This window comes from Emydura macquarii, unplaced genomic scaffold (genome assembly GCF_026122565.2).
Source record: "Emydura macquarii macquarii isolate MOO-44397 ecotype Brisbane River unplaced genomic scaffold, CSIRO-AGI_Emac_v2 contig_968, whole genome shotgun sequence".
NCBI classification, from domain to species: Eukaryota; Metazoa; Chordata; order Testudines; family Chelidae; genus Emydura; species Emydura macquarii.
The window spans coordinates 13,543,371-13,560,318 of record NW_027131105.1 but is presented as its reverse complement, the minus strand read 5'-3'; positions in this window follow the sequence as shown (position 1 = coordinate 13,560,318).

Genomic DNA, 16,948 nt, shown 5'->3' with positions numbered 1-16,948 from the left:
TTCAAAATAAAAAGTCATTTCAGACCGAAAAACTAAAGTTTTGCCAACTATTTTTTCAAACCAGGACATTCATCAAAACCGATCCTTTCCCACAAACAGATTTCCTTTTGACTAATCAGCATTTTTCAGGTCCATTTCAATCTCCCTCCTTTTCTACCTAATAACCACCCTCTCTCTCTAGTCTAATAGTCCAGTCCCTTCTTCAGATGTAATTCTCCCAGGAAGCCTTTCAGTGCTGACCCATCATAAAAAGAAATTCATTATTTGACAGAGAGGGAGAGAGCAAGCGAGAGTGAATTCTGCATACCCTTCAAATTTAGCCATCATCTGGTGGTATCTAGTGCATGGACACCAACTTTTCCAAAGAGCTCTAGCACTCCCGGTTGGGCCTAGATTTTCAAAAGAGCTCTGCATGCTGGGTGCACATTGGGTGCTGAACTCTTTTTAAAAGCTAATCATAAATGTCCCAGGGCAACTGCTGCATGCTGAGTGCTTTTGACAATCCGGCTCCAATGCTAGGCACTGGGCACTTAAAAATCTGTCCCTACGTCTCTAAACTCTATTGTTTATCTTATTTGGGGCACAATTCTCTGAGTTACTGAATACATCCTGCAAGGCTCTCAGTACCTTAATCTCCCATTCTATGACCTGTGGAGACAGAGCCGTATCTTTCTCTGCTTTTGTGCAATGCAGGGCACACTTAGACACTCAGTAACTAATAACCATGGAACAGTGACAAATTACAACGTAGGATGTTCAATTCACCGTTTTATTCATTAGCAGTTGTATCAGGCCCACTACCAGGTGGATATTTTCTCAGCTCTACTCCTTTCCATCTATCCATCTCAGTTCACTACAGTAAAATAATTCTCTTTGTTATGGCTTCTGCGTATCCTACTAGAGGATTTGGTGAGAATCAAGGTTATTGTTAGTTGCAAAGGGAAGTAGTTCTGTTAGCTAAGAATATCTCTCCTCTTCACCAGCCAGGATGAACAGGTCAGATACTGCTTCAGTCAGAGGTCTCTCTCAGGAGTCTTTCTCTGGCTTCTTGTCACTGACTGTGAAGTAATGTAATGTATTGGGCTTCTGATAAAAGATTTACTTCATTCCCGATACACCATTTCAGCAATCAGATAAATCACATTCCTTGGTAGCCACCTGGAGCCTAATGAAAAGCTGGGACACCAGTAAAATCCAGTTAGATGTTGCAAAAGGGAAAAGACTAATAAGGTAAGAATAACAAAACAGCTCCATTAAAATGGGAAATGGATACAATGTTACCGGCCCAGTTGGAGAACCTGTTATAGTCAATAGTGCAATAAAATCCAAAGTAATTGCAAATGAAACTTAATGCCTTGTAAAAGAGTTCAGCTCTTTTCCCTTCCAAGGCTACAGCATTTTGAAATAAAAGCCTAATCCAGTAGGAGGTGTATGTGTGCTGCACAGATTGAATATTTAACACTTTAAAGTGTTCAGCTTCAGATCAGCTGTGGGGGACACTGATGTTGGTTTAACTTTCACACTATTCCCTTCCCTTCCCCCCCCCCCTCCACACACACACAAGCAAACCCTCTGATGCAGATTATCCTGCAGTGTAAAGCAATAGTGATTTGAGTGAGGCATGGAGTTGTGTGCCTGGCATCCTGCCCACTCCTGTCTTCCCTGTGATTTTAAGCATCTACTCAGACTTTGCAGCTGTGGTGAAGAGTTCACAGAGGTAATAAAATTTCTTCTTCTTCTCTGTAAGTTATCAAACAACTTGCACACCTCCAACACATTGCCTGTCAATGTGTTTCCTTTAAGAGCCATGGAAGGGGAATTGTAAATGGAAACGTTCTTTTAACCCGCCCATACTGCACATGCTCCGTGGGACCAAACCCTGAGGTCCTTGCACCAATGTAACTCAGCTCTTCTTCAGGCAAACTCCCACTCACTTTAGTAGGAGTTAGACCTGAGGAAGAGCTGAATAAAAACAGAGTAACAGCCTCAGAATTTGGCCCTATAAGCATTGGCCTAAAATTTTGACAATGCAAATATTATTTGAAATTGAAATATGAAAATATTATTGATGTAAAATGTGTGCAGATAAATTAATGTTACTGTGAGAACCTTAACTCTTTTTTTGTTTCCTTACTCTTGTTTAGTTGTATTTCTAACCCTGATGCTGCAGAAATGAAGTTTTTTGCATTAAATATGAGAATACTTGACTCTTCTGTGGCACTTTCCTCCATAGATCTCAAAGCACATTACAAGGTGGTTAAGTATGATTAGATTAATCCCATTCTAGAGATGGGGAAACTGAGGCACAGAAAAGTTGAGTGAATTGCTTAAAGCCACCTGGTGAGTCAGTGGCAGAGCTGGGAATAGAAACCACGTCTCCTGACTCCCAATCCAGTACCTGTCTGCTGAAACATGCTGCTTCCATACAATGCCAACTATAAATAAGTATGTTGGTAAAAGATCACTTATTGATATGTCAAACCTCATAACGTGCTCTTGGACATCAGAATTATGGACTTGGGTCTCTCTCTATTTTTAAGGACATTTGGATAGCTCTGGGAATTGTCATGGCCTTTATTTAAAAATAATTGACATTGCAGAGTAATTCTAACAGAAGGTACAATGCTGAGGGAGGGGTCTGTGGAAGGAGAGAGAGATGGAGAGGAGGTGGGGGGCAATGGAGCTTTGATGGGGTGGTGAGATTATGCCAGGCTTCTGGGGGTGAAGAAGTTGAATAAATGGAAACTGAAGGGAGGGGGGCAGATTTGATCTGGGCAAAGTGGTGAGATAGCATGTGCTTCTTGCAGAGATAGCTCACAGGAAACCTGGTGTTCAAGTTTACCTGCAAACTTCCCCAGTGCAGACAAAAAGGCACTTAAACGATAAGGATGTTTTTCTGTGAGGTTCTTGTCCACTCAGGGACATCTCCTAGTTTGGAGACCACCTGCTTGGAAGTATAAAAAGAAATGAAGGCAACACATTGGTTTTCTCAAAAATAAGCTGATTAGCACTGACTTCACAGCATGTGATGTTACATAGTCATGGCAAAATGAATGAGTTCAAGGCTGTTCTGGTCTGGTTCTTACTATGGTGGGTGTATTTAAGCACCTTCCAGTAGACAGAACATTAAGTGGCTTGACTAACGAGTTACATGTGATTCATTTTTTCTCTCATCCTTTCCCTAGGGAAAAATTGTGTGTGTAGTATAATGTTTTATTTGGTGAGTTTCTTTTAAAATTATATGTACACTGTGCTGTTTGTTTACCTTCGTGAAGGTAAGGTTGAAGAAATGTGCCTTATATTTGGAACAAAAGGTGGTGAGGTTTGTGGTGTCTCCTTAGTTCCTGTGGGAGTTTGTTTCCCAGTCATATATCTGATGTATCCCTGTGTCTGTGCAGAGGGTTGAATTGGGCGGGTGCTTACAGAGTTCCATGCTCAAAAAGTTTTGCAAGCCTAAAATCAGTCTCTTGTAAGCCAGCCAACAAACTGATGCTAAAACGACATTAAGAACGAAAGGAAGATATTGTAGATAAATACATTGGGTCAAATCCTGAGATTAGTTTTCTGTACTTACCAAGGTCAAATGCCCACTCCATTAATATAAACTCACTTAGGACTTGAAGATTTGCAGTATTGCTAACTGTCACAATTTTATTGGGAGCCTCATGATATTTAGAGGTTTTCTTGAGGCCCCAGCTTCTAGAGTTAAGTAATTACATGAGACTCTAAGGCAAATTCGCCGCTGTCAGATCAATTTAGCAGTCAGTGAAGACCCACTCAGTCGATCCAGAAATCGACATATTAAGACCACCTTCTCAAGTGGCGTAGCGCTGCGTCGACGGGAACACGGTTCCCGTTGGCGCAGTGCAGTGAAGATGGCGCGCAGAACAGAAGCAGAGAAGTCGACGGGAGTTATGCAAGTTTTTTGCGTAGCTTGCGTAACTCCGGTCGACTGCTGCCGAATCTCGGAGGTAAGTGTAGACAAGCCCTAAGTTGTCTTAAAAATAAAAAATAAGTGTCTAGCCCTCATGGTTGTGTAGTGAAGCCTGAAATGTGTCCCAAGTGCACCTGAAAGATTCTGAAATCAGAAGGCAAAGGAAAAGAACCCAACAGTCATTATTTAAAATCTCATGATTTTTAAGCCAATCTCTTGATTTTTGGAAGGCCCAACTCATGATATTTGAATGCTTGGGTTTACAATACTGGAGGAGCCTAAGGCAGCTTGGAATACAACTCCCTCTGGTTTTACAGCCTAACTCCTTTCAGCTCATTCTCAAAGAGATCTCAGCCCATTATCTTCCATGGGTGTCTCCCTATGGAAGGACCAAGGAAGAGCAACATTATAGTCCCAAAGAAGAATATTCTTTTCTATTTAAACTGCAGCCCTTACACACAAGTACTTCCTAGTCCAGGCCAGTAAAATTGCCCTTTTCTGAATGGATGTTTCGGTCTTGCAAAGGGTGATATTCCCCTCCATCCCCACTAATCAAGTTTGTATTTAATTTGTAATGCTTCATCTACTCACATGAATTAACTCTAGATGATAGATACAGTTGTGAATGGCCCTTTTGAAGTCCACTTGACAGTCCTAGCGACAATTTCTTCCATTAGAAATGAGCCAGGGCCCTTTCGTCATGGCATGCCATAGGAAAAGTCATGGGGTGGTCGTGGAAATACAGTTTAAAAAAAAAAAGCCAAGTGTCAGTGGTATTGTTTTATCCCTGAAAAACATTTATTTCCTTGTCTGATGGAAATAACCAGGCTTGTGGTGTGCTAAATAGGTAGACTGACATTCAAGGGTTGAAGTTTGGAAACTCAAGCTACCACTCCAAAGAAACTTCCTGTCTTCTAGAGGGAATTAAAGCCCCCACTGCAAATTCCTTAGCCTTGTCCTTCCCTGCAACGTTATGGCTGAGCTCCTGCTCTCTATTAGCCTCCCATGCAACCAGGGGTTTGACTTGGCTGCTCTCAAGGTTCTCCGTGAAATTGGCCCATCTCTTCACCATCAGATCCACCCCCACGCAAAAATTCCTCGGTGTCGTAAGTCAGGGATATTGTTTGAAAACCATGTAAATTATGGAATCCGTGACTCACCCCATGCCCCCCATGAAAATATGCAGACTTGTAAATGGAGGCAAAAAGCAAATGTTTACAAAGCTTCAGTTCGGAAGTTTCCCAACAGGATGAAAGCAGCAAAGAAATAGTCAGCTCAAGGCTATTAGGTCCTTTCATAATTAAAAACAAGATCTTCTGCTAAGGCCCGATCCAAGGCTTGTCAAGTCAATGGAGAGACTCGCATTGACTTCAAAGGGCTTTGGGTCAAATCTGTAGGGAGGAGCAGAGAATGTGGTCCTACCTAGGTGACAGAATTGAATTGCTGCTAATGATTCTTGGGCTGGCAGCAAGGTGCCCTGGTGATAGACTTGTGTTATGGGCCAGACTTTCAAAAGAGCTCCGCTTATTTAGGCACCTAAATAAGGGCTCAGGTTTTCACAAGAGCTCAGCATAGCGGTTGCTGAACTATTTTTAAAATCTCTCCTGGAGTGTCACAATGGGTGCTGCTGGGTGCCGAGCACTTTAGGTGCCTAAATGGAGAGCTCAGTTCCTTTGAAAATCTTTCCCCAGTTGTGAGTGCTGACTGCCCAGCTATGCAAGGTATTGAGTGCCCTCACCTCCTTTTGATGTCAGTGGGAATCAGATTGCTCAGCACCTGGCAGGATTTAGCCTTCTACACTGGAAGGTCAAAGTCGACATTTGGGACAGTGGTGGAGGGTTAATGCAAAGACATCCCTTCATTCAATGTAGCATCACTTAAGTCCTGAACAGAGATGCTCACTGAAGAACATTGTCTCAATTTACAGTGAACATTGCCTCCCCCACCCACCTCAAAAAGCCTTCCATTGAAACTCTTATGAATGAAATGTACCAAAACTGTCCAGAGCCCCATCTGAAAAATGTGCATCCTTCTCCAGAGCTTGAAGGCCCCTTCTTTCACCCCTAAAAAAACCCAGCTGTGATGTTTAGACGCAGGATATGAGCATTTAGTGATTGCAGGCTAGCCAGGACATTTACATCTAGATTTGAATTCTGAACCCCACCAATGTTTGGGGGTGCTTGTTCTCAGGGTTTGATTTGTCTAAAAATTGAAAAATGGTCAGAAGTGAAATAATCAGCCAAAATGAATGTGAAAGCATTGAAGACATACATTGGTCAGGATGCAAATGATCCTGTCATTCAGCAGTCTGGTATTCCCCAATATGCAACAATTATCTTTCTGAAATATTACCTGTCCCACAGCAGGTGGGATTTGGTTTTCCTGCCGATGGATTAGACACAAGGAATCTAAAACAAAAATACATATAGACAAAAACCTTGCATTTCCTTTGCAAAATCTGGCTGCGCACATAGCTAATTCTTTTCATGTTAATCTACACTTACAACCCGATAACAAGCCTGAGCTTTCTTCTAACCAGGGTTGATTAAATTTGGAAGATTTCTTCCCAACAGGAGAACCTATTCAGCTCTCATGCAGTAAACATGATTTTGTGCTTTTCGTATTTTCCTTAAATTATTTTTTATTTCAGGAATTCTTCTTTATTATTTTTTATTATGAATAAGCTAGTTTTAAATCAATTTCAGCAGCTGGAATTAATTTTCCTGTTACTGACTCTTCACTTGGGCCTGTCATAGAGCGGGAGGCTTTCTATTAGCATAAACATAACTGAAAGCTCTGGAATTTGCATTAATGTACTTTTAACAAGTTGACAGTCTTTTGGCACGCGCTTCTGAGATCTGAGAAGCCCGGAGAAAAAAAGAATGTATTATACCTTACACTGGCTGGATTGTAAAAAGCTGTCAGGTAAAACCTTTGGCTTCTTTTCCGACTGCAGAAATATGGGACAAAATATCCACTCATAAGCAGGTGCATATATCTAACAGTTTTGTGAAGTCTTTGCCACTTGCCTGCTAGCCCAAAGAGAACATGGTCGCAACTCCAGAGTAAGTTGTTTATTATTTATTTATTTAATTAATTTAGTAGACATGGGTCTTAAATCATGCTGGAGGCAGTATAATGTGAAGTATTCTTAAAATTTGTGATGAGTAAATTATATTTCAGTCTCTGTGGCTTCGAGCCTTTGTAAGGTGACCCAAAAACTATTAAATTGGAAGATATGTGCTTAATAAGGGTCTAATCCTGCAAACACCCAGGCTGGGGTTTTAAAAAGAGCTCAGCATTGCAGTTTTGGCAACCCCAAGCATGAAAAGTTATGAGTTAGACCACACAGATCATGAGACTGGCTTTAAAAAAAAATTGTTTTATTTTTTTTTTAATTTTGGGCTTCTTTTGGTTTACCTTCTGGTTTCTGAGCCTGTCGGATGCATTCAGTTCACATTTTCAAGATTTTCTCAACAACCATAAGGGATAAAATTTTATTTTTGTTTGTTAAATGGAATCTGCACCTCTCACCAAAATCGCATGAGTGTAACAGTTCTACCTTTGAAGGAACAAAGATTGGGAAAGTTGGCACCGTTGGTCTTGGCCTAATTCCCCCCTCCCTCCCCCCCCGAAATCAATGTGGAAAGAGGCCAGTGTAGATCCCGCCTTTACTGTATCCATGTGAGTAATTTTACTCACACAAGCAGTCCCATTGTCGTCATGGAATCATTCATGTAGGCCTGGTTACGTGCCTGCACAAAAGTTTTCATGACTGGACTCCAAGACTCCTGAGCCAACAAGTAGTTCCATGCAGATGGGGAGTCCTGTGACTCTCTGGATCCCTGTGCAGAGGCGTGAGGAGCCATCCAAATATAGCCAGGGGCTGGATCAGGGCCAAAGATCCCAAATCTCTGGCAAAGTAGTGAACCTATGGGGCCTAGTCCTGAGAGCAGATCTGTATTCCCAGACCTTTTTTCCCTCATGGAGTCCTGCCTGCTGGTCAGTATGCAGGGTTGGGAACTATGTGTAGACCTAAATTAATAAATACATTTTGCAACAATTTATTTGGAATAGTTTTAAAAATATGTGTTTATACAAGATTTGCTGTTTCACTTTCAGTTATATATATATATATATATATATATATATATATATTTAAAAGTACATTAAAAATAGGTATGCAGAAGAATATAGTGAGCTCCCAAATCTGGCTCATCTGACAATTGTTGGGGGGAAAATTCTATGAATCCTCAGTATCTAAGGCCTGGTCTACACTTAAAATGTAGGTCTACATAGCTATGTTGCTCAGGGGTATGAAAAATCCACACACACCCCAAGCGGCGTAGCTATGCTGACTTAACTCCCATGTACATGCAGCTAGGTTGGTGGAAGAATTGGTCTGTTGACCTAGTTATTGTCACTTGGGGAAGTGGTGTTCCTACACTGATAGAAAAAACCCCTTCTGTTGGTGTAGATTGCATATATGCTACAGGGTTATGTCAGCATAGCTAAGGAGCCATAGCTAGGATGGTATTGTAGCCATAGTGTAGACAATGTCTAAATTATTCCACTAAGCCCTTATTTTAATAGATATTGTTTATCCAGGCCCTACATAAAGTCAATAATTTGTGCTCTTCTGTCATTTTGCTGGCTCCACAGCAATGAATGCAAATTGTTTCCAGAGAATAAAAAAGTAGTAAACAGAAAGAACTGGAAGAAAAGAGCTTCTCTGCTTCATGGAGTTAAGTTTGCCATGCAGACAGTGCTTAGGGAAGCTTCACGTTGTTCCTGTAGCCTGACAAGAGAGACCACGCTTGGGAGTATCTGGTAAAGCTGCTGCCTGTGGACTACAAAGGCCAGAGCATTTCAGGGCTTCAGGCATGACTTCTCAGGCGGTTCTCCTGGGGGGTGGGGAATCCAAATTGGTGCCGAGAAGATTGGCAGATCCTGCAGGACCACTCCAGGGTTTCTCTCTGTAGGGATGGCAGTGACTCTAGGGACTTCATGTGACTGTGCAGTCAGTGTTACAGTCATGCAGACTCAGTGTTAAGGAAGTGCTGGTTTCCTTTCAGCAGAGAAATGTGCTGATTATCAACAGACTGCAAGGGTCATGGAGACTGAACTCCCCTCTCAATCCCTGGACAGGGTCCTACCAAGGCAGGAGACGAAGTAAGGCATATTGGCAGGGAACGCTACAGGTGGGTAGCTTGCCCTGGCATTGCCTGTGCTGGACCTGTAATGTACAGTGAGGATGTTTGTAGCCAGGGCTGTCAATTCAGCACCTTTCACCACCATGAAATTCACTATTTAAAAAAAATGGTGAGAAATCTCCCCTCCTCACCTCACTGCTGTCACTTCCCCCGACTCAGGTGAATCAAGCCCAAAGCCGGAACTGGCTGTGTTCTTTTCCCGGCCTACAGAATGCTGAAGGAAAAAGCAGCCAGCCTGGGCCTGGTTGGATCAGATCCCTCCTGTACTCTGTTGCTTCAGTAATGGATAGCACTTGTGTTGCCACTGGGATTCTGGAGGAGAAGGAAACTCTGTACAGTAACAAAGAGGAAATTCCCTGATTTGGGAGACAGGTAGTTATAAGGGGGTGATGATAACTCTGTGTATCATATGCACATTAAGCCATTGCATTGTCATGATAATGGACACTTCTTTACAGTGGGAAATGAATTTTGCAGCACTTTCGGGGAAATTTTTTCCATTTACTCTCAGCATGGAAAGAGTTAAGATGCTGGAGTCCTTCAGATGCCCCACATTTAGCCCACCTCTCTCCCCCGCCTCTTCCCTTTGCTTGACATAGCTGGTGTGTTCTCTCCCCCACCTTCATTCTGTCTTCCTTCTTTTCTGGAGCACCGCAGGGCTCCTTGAAATGCCATGAGGGGAAGCAGATAAGATGTTTGCCTCCTGGAAGTCTCCTTGGCTTCATTCCCTACAGCCTTGTTTTCTGATTTCTTAAAGTTTGAGTGAATTTAAACATTTAGAAACCTGACTATCAAGAGAAAACATTGTGGGGTGTAGCATCCCTCCGTGTGCCATTCTAGCACTCATGCCACCACCTGCATCGCCCATGTATCTCACTTCCGACCTGCTGTACCCCCTGCTACTCTAACCCTAGACCTCCCACAGTTCCAGTGATGCACCTAATGCCTGGTCTGCAGACCCTGCACACACGCTTTCTTCCAGCTGAGCTAAGTCCTGTGGCAAGTTTTGAAATAATGTTGGGGTTTGTGTGAGGGAATGGGGGCCGTCATTTAGCTAAGGCAGGGGCGTGTGACGTCAAAGCTGACTTCAGTAGGAGTCATTGGGGTTCCCCAGATTCTTGATATGGAGATAGCATGTTTCACTTCAGACAGTACTCCCTTTCTGGATCAGCTAATTGTTCATTATCAAGGACTGGAGAGATGATGGGGAAAACTCTTCTAGTTCTGTTTCTCAGGACATTATTCATTACACTTTATTGAGCACCAACACACTTAGCGTTGTACAAACAGACGTGAAGATTCTCTCAGTGCTCCAAGGACCTTGCAATCTAGAAAAAATGCAGACTGAACTGTTCAGACAACATATATTGGGTGCTGCTTGGAGTCTGAGGCGCTACAAGGGGCAATTTTAAAGACTTTGGGGAAGTATATTTTAAGGAGGAATTTCTAACAGGAGAGAGGGTCGCACAGCATGAGGGGTGACATGATGCTATATGCCTAGATACTGCTGCCCTACAAATAACAACCCTTGGTACAAAGTGGAAAGAAATGAAGGCAGCAGTTAAGGGGGATGCTTGAGGAGATAGTTAGGAAGAAATGAGAGCAGAAATGAAGACGGTAGATTTGTGCTAGGCCTTGAAAGTGGAGATGTGAATCTTGAGCTTGGTGAGGAAGGCAAGGAAAAGCTAATGTAGGGATACAATGAGGGGAATGCTGTAAGGCAGAAGCTACCTTAGTAATGGGAATTTGGGTAGACGTGAGGTGATATATGCTGGAGACCCAAGAGACAAGAGGTTGCAGAATAACCAAAGGAAAGGATATAGCAACAGGGATGGAGAGAAATTGATGCATTTTAGAGATGTTGTGTGTGAAGAACTGGTAAGGTTTGGTGAGATTAGAGACTGAATGAGCTTGAAACTGAAAGAGAGCCTGTGTGTCTGGGTGAGGGTGAAGATGATGGAGTTATGGGTGTGAGAAGTCAAATCCAGATCAATTTGCGGCCTCCATCACCTCACATGGTTCCCAGCCTGCCTGACCCCAGCAGTTTAAAAGCACAGAGCTTCTGAGAGAGCCAGCTCTTGACAAAAGGTGTTTTAATGTGGATACTGCTGGTTTGGTTCTTATCCCAGAGTAGACAGAGCTGGGAAGGGAGCGTACTGATAAAGAGGCAGCATAATTGCTTTGTGCAGGGGAAGCTTCGATACAGCAGGGGAGTCACAGACTGACAGGAAAGTCCTTGCAAAGAAGGTTCTAGAACAAGTCTGGCAGTTGGAGGTAGAGTGAGCCGGTCAGGGAGTAGGATCTCCTGGCCAGGCTGTGAAAGGACAAAGATTCAAATCCCTGGAAGGTAAGAGATTTTTAATGCTTTTTTCCTGCCCTCTGGGCCAGTCCTGAGGGCCTCACCCTGCAAACCCAAGCATTTTCATCACCAGCATCACAGGGAGCCTTGGTGTGCATGAGCTTTTGTGGCCCTAACAAACAGGTTGTGGGGAGGGGTCTGGGGAGAGGGGCTTTGCAGGGATGGAACGGGGAGTGCAGGAGGGGAAATGGAAGGGTATTTTGGTTTAGAGATACACTCCGCAGTGCTGATTCACTGGTCTAATCGGATCTCAGTGTTGTTTTTCCCCTGGTATCTGCTCTGGGCGTCTGTCGCTGTTTTTGAGAATTTATCTTTCTCATCAGAGCTTGGGTTTTTTCTTTCTTCATTCAGTGCCTGAAGGAGGAAAACATTAAAAAACAGTGTCCTTTTCTCAAAGTTGTGTCTCCTAGGCCTGAGCCAGGATTAAGTGCTGCCTTGTTCACTTGGTATCTGAGGCCCTGAGTCATTTGGGCCTTTCTGGGGCATTGCTGATCAGTGTTAATTATACGGTGTCTTTGATTAATGGGTTTTTGTCTGTGTTTTCAGTTACCAGTCCCCTATCCCAGAAGCAATACCTTGGGTCCTGGCAATTGCTACCCAGCCTCTTTCCTGTGTCACACTTTCTGTCGTAAATGATACCACTATGCCGCAAGGTGTCTACTCTGAAATGCTTGTCTTGGGTCACTGAGTGACTGAGAACTGGGAATTAAGATATGGGAATTTTTAGCTCTCAACCTATGCCAATCTTGGCCTTAGGTACAGTAAGTTTGACTGAAACTGGTGGTTCCTCTGAGAGATGATTTCGGTTGCTCTTCGTCCAGTTCCCAGGGGGTAGGTGTCTATACATCCCCAAAAACCCAGTCCCGAGTAGCACTAACTGTGGCTTCCTTGCTGACATTCTTATCAGAGGGGGGCTAGGACTAAATGGGCCATGGTGCCCAAACTCCCTTCTCAGCCTTGTAATTCCACCAGTTTGGATTTACGCACATTCACTAGGCGTGAACTGGGTAGTTTGTGACTCAGTGACCTCTTTGGTGAGCCAAACCTCCATGCTCTGCAGCAGTGGAAAAGGGATTCGGGTATTAGTGTTTATCTCTCAGCTGTAAGCCCCAGGCCAATGCCTGTGGTGCAAATAATTTTCAGCAAGACATGAGAGGGAGGCTGTTTGATAGGTGCGAAACTTCTCATAAAGAGTGCAGAGCTGTGCGCAGCTCCATTGGCTAAATAGCTCTGTAAATATCGTCCGTTGTTAATTCCATCTGGGATTTTTACAAACAGAATTTCCTGTTTTCATATTTTCATTTTATGCAGAGGAGATTTTTAATTACATGAATGGATAAGAGAGATTTGCACAATAAGTTAAACAACAATAATAAAGCACTATTAATATTTGCACTATTATATTGGGGCTCCATTGTGGGGGAAGGGGAGAAAGAGGCACAGAAAGATGATGCAACATCCCCAGGGTCACAGAGTAAGTTGTTGGCAGAGCAAGAAATAGAATCCAGGTTGTCTGACTCCCATTCTAGCCATTAGAAAACTATACTCACTTCTCAAGATTAAGAAGTTTAATGATAGATTAAAAAAACCCTGCACTAACCCTCAAGAGGCATGTAATAATATTGCTGTGGTCCTATCTTTGCTCCCTCTCCCCTGCAATATATTAACCTTCCCTTTTTATGACATATCTGAACTTAGACTGCAAGCTCTTCATGGTGAGGATGTCATTTTTTTTGTCAGTAAAGCACTATAACACATTTGTGCCACTGTTTAATAAGTAGCAGAAACTTCTGATACCTATTTCCAGAGGCCTCTTGGTAGTGGGCACCCTATAAATAAAAATGTTTTATTTTAAGTCATCATAGAATTCAAAGAATGTTCTTAAGGATAAATTCATTGGTTTATAGCTATGTATCATTCAGTATATTTGGGAGAATGAGTTAATCATACCGGTATGTTGTCAATGAAAAGGGCATTGTTTAAGTGTTCCCATGTACTTAAGTACTTCAAAATACTTTACTTATGCTTTAAATACCTTTTATATTTAACTTTTTTTTATCTGCAAGTACGTTTTCAAAATAATTGTTTGAAACAATCACATCCTGGATTCTGGCTGACCCCCAGGACCCATTGTCCTGGCTTGGGGCTTTCAGGCCCTGAGTTCCACTGGCCATGGCTTTTTTTCTGTTGGCCCTGCTGTTGCACCAGCAAGGGAGGGTGATGACTCCATCCTCTTCACTTCTGATTGGTCACTACAACCAGCTGTGGGAAGACTGACAGCCCAACCCAGCCTGGCCCAGCAAAGGAATGAGTTGGCGTGGGAGGAAGAAGGGCAGGACAAAGTAAGGCAGGTGAAGACGCACCTCTCAGTGTCCTATATTGAGAGAACAAGACCAGGAGCTGTATCTCCTGCAGGATGGGGTAGGAGATGACTACTGGGTTTGCTCCAGTGCGGAACAGACTTTTGGGAAATTGGGGCCTAAGCAATTGCTTTGTCTGCTTCTGCCTACCACCACTGTTGGTGGTGGTCATTGATGGTACTTCCTGTTTCATATCCTGTTCAGTTGTAAATAGTTTCTCAGTCTTTTTAATCCTGGAATATTTCTTCAGTCAATAACGGAGTCTGAAAATAAAGTGTTGCAGATTGTAGTGAAAGCTCCAAAATACAGTTCTTGCTCAGCAGATAATTCTTCTTGGAGTCTTTAAATCATGATTTGAAGACTTCAGTAACTCAGCCAGAGGTTAGGTCTATGACAGGAGTGGGTGGGCGAGGTTCTGTGGCCTGCAATGTGCAAGTCAGACTAGATGATCATGATGGTCTCTTCTGGCCTGAAAGTCTATGAGATGTTGGTGAAAAGGATGGGAAGACAATTTGCAGACAATATAAGGCACCATCAAATTTCATCAAACATTGCAGGTGAATCATTATGTATTATTAATTTAATTTTTGCTAGCTATGTTTTCCATTCACTTGGACATATTTATTATTTCTTCAAGTGCTTTTTTGATACATTTTCTGGCCAAAAAAGGCCATAAATACCATAGTTACTCTAATTCAGTTCATAAAACACAGGCACAAGCAGTATTTGTAGTAAGTTTTATACATGGCTTTAACATTTGTTTTTCCATTTGTATTTGGTCAGAATAATAATTAAAAATTAATACATACTTAGTAGCTCTCAATAAAATAATTACTTGTTTTGTAGTGAAGTCATGGAGAAAATTATTTGGAGATGACGCATAAAAAGAAGGATTTTGGATGTAAGTGAGCTGACGATGACTTGTTCACAATGTCTGGGGATATCCCAAAGTACAAAGCCCCTCTGTTTGGATACTTTTTTGCAGCAATGACTGTGTGATGGAGCAGTGTCCAAAGAAAAAATAGATAAGCTAATTCTCAATTTTGTTGTTAGTGATATGCTGCCCCTGTTGATTGTTAAAAGTTTCACCTTTTACTTAACGGAATTATTCCCAAGGCCATTGTTACGGGTACAGAATCATTAAAAAATAAATTAGTGGGACAGTGCAACTTGGTTCTTGGAAGATTTAAAAACAAACTGGCATCTGTGCTTTATGTTTGTACAACTGCAGATGTGTGGACATATCAAGCGAGAAGCTACATGAGTTTTACCTGTCACGGGATTGATTCAGTTAACCTAACAAGGGAGTCAGTAGTCTTAGGTTTCTAATGCTTTGTTGGAACACATCCATACAGTAAGATTGCTTCTCTAGCAACTGAGATCCACTCACAGTTTGATCTGGACTCAGTGAATATAACACACGGTCACAAACGATGGTAGCAATTTGTTAAAGGTGTTTTATTGAAGTTCTGTCAAGCAATACTGCTGACTGAATATTTTACTTACCACCACATCTGACCTGTTCTGCACACACACTGAACTGGTAGCAACTACCAATGCTTGTAGGGCTCTTGCCAAGAATTCTCAATACAAGCATCTTTTCAAAAGTGTAGTGGGGAATGCTCATCAGCCTTAAGCAATTCTGCATACCAAAGGTCAAAGAGTGCGGAGATTGTGAATGACACACTTGGAAAAATAATCCTCTACACAATGGAATTCAGAGTTGGATTGCTTTCACCACATTTACAACATGTGTGGTAGGATTAATATTGTGATGGAGCGACTCCGGCTGCCAAAATTCATCGACCCAGAGCTGGAATTCTGAGGTGAGTGGCTGGAGGTGATGTCCTAGTTTCCACTGTGCGTTACAGACTTCCGGTGGAGGAGAACGTAGTCTTTCTGTGGTACAGTTCTATCTACTATACTTGTGCTGAAATCCAGACTTGACTCGTTTTTTCCAAATTACAGTTCTTGCTTGGTAGATAATTTGAAGGAGCAATTACTAAATCATTCATCGTTATTTCTGTCATACCCATTTTTTAAGTTGTGTTGGCTGCAGAATCAGGATCAGAGAAAAACTGCAGAGGAACTTTAAAAATTTTTTTTATACAAGATCTGGTTTGTTGTGACACCTGACCAAACCTATAGAACAAGCTACAACACCGAAAGCTGCCACTAATCCGTATGGCTTAGATGATTGGGGGCACCTACATCTGCCTCCAATTTAAGAATTGTTGGGATGCAATACCTCAGTGATCCATTGAATGAACTGGATCAACTGAAAAGATATCCAGCCGTTGTTAAGCTTTTTATCAAATTTAATACCACACTGCCAAGCTCTGCTCCTCTGGAAAGACTATTCGGTAGCGCTGGACAAATTCTTGTGCCAACAAGGAACCGTTTTCAGGATGATATATTTGAGATTATGCTGCTGTTGAAGAAAAATGCTCATTTCATGGAATGATGCTGACTGTACATATAATATTGTAATGTAATCTATAAAAATGGAAAGGAAATGTACACATTTATTTACATTTGTAAGAGAGATTTCCATCGTTATTCCATGCTTATTTGTGTATGTGAATAAAATTTCATTGTTGCTCTTTTTCTTTTTCTTCCACTTTGTTTTTATATTATTTAGGTAGTTGTCCATATAATATGGGAATTGAAAGTACTTGAGCTTGTACTTGTGCTTTCACTTGAAAATAAATATGTACTATTTCCACAGCATACTTATACTTGCGCTCATAAGTACTTCTGTAATGGTGTTCTTGGCACTTAAATATAAGTCTTTTTTTATCAGTAGCCATGGCAACATAAGGTAGAGATATGGACCAAGGAGGCAGAGTACTGACTTGGGTTAGACTATGATTCAGGGTTTAGCTTGGAGAGAGAATCTGGACACACATTCAGTGGTACTGAAATGTTGAGAGAGAGATTTCTGTCAGCTTCAATATTGGAAATTTCATGAGATCAGTTTGGGAATTTTGCCATTTTGGGATGAAATCTCATGATTTCTGCTTGGGATGTGGTCATGCTGGAAAATAATCCCTTACTGGTTTTGGATCCATGAACCAAAATT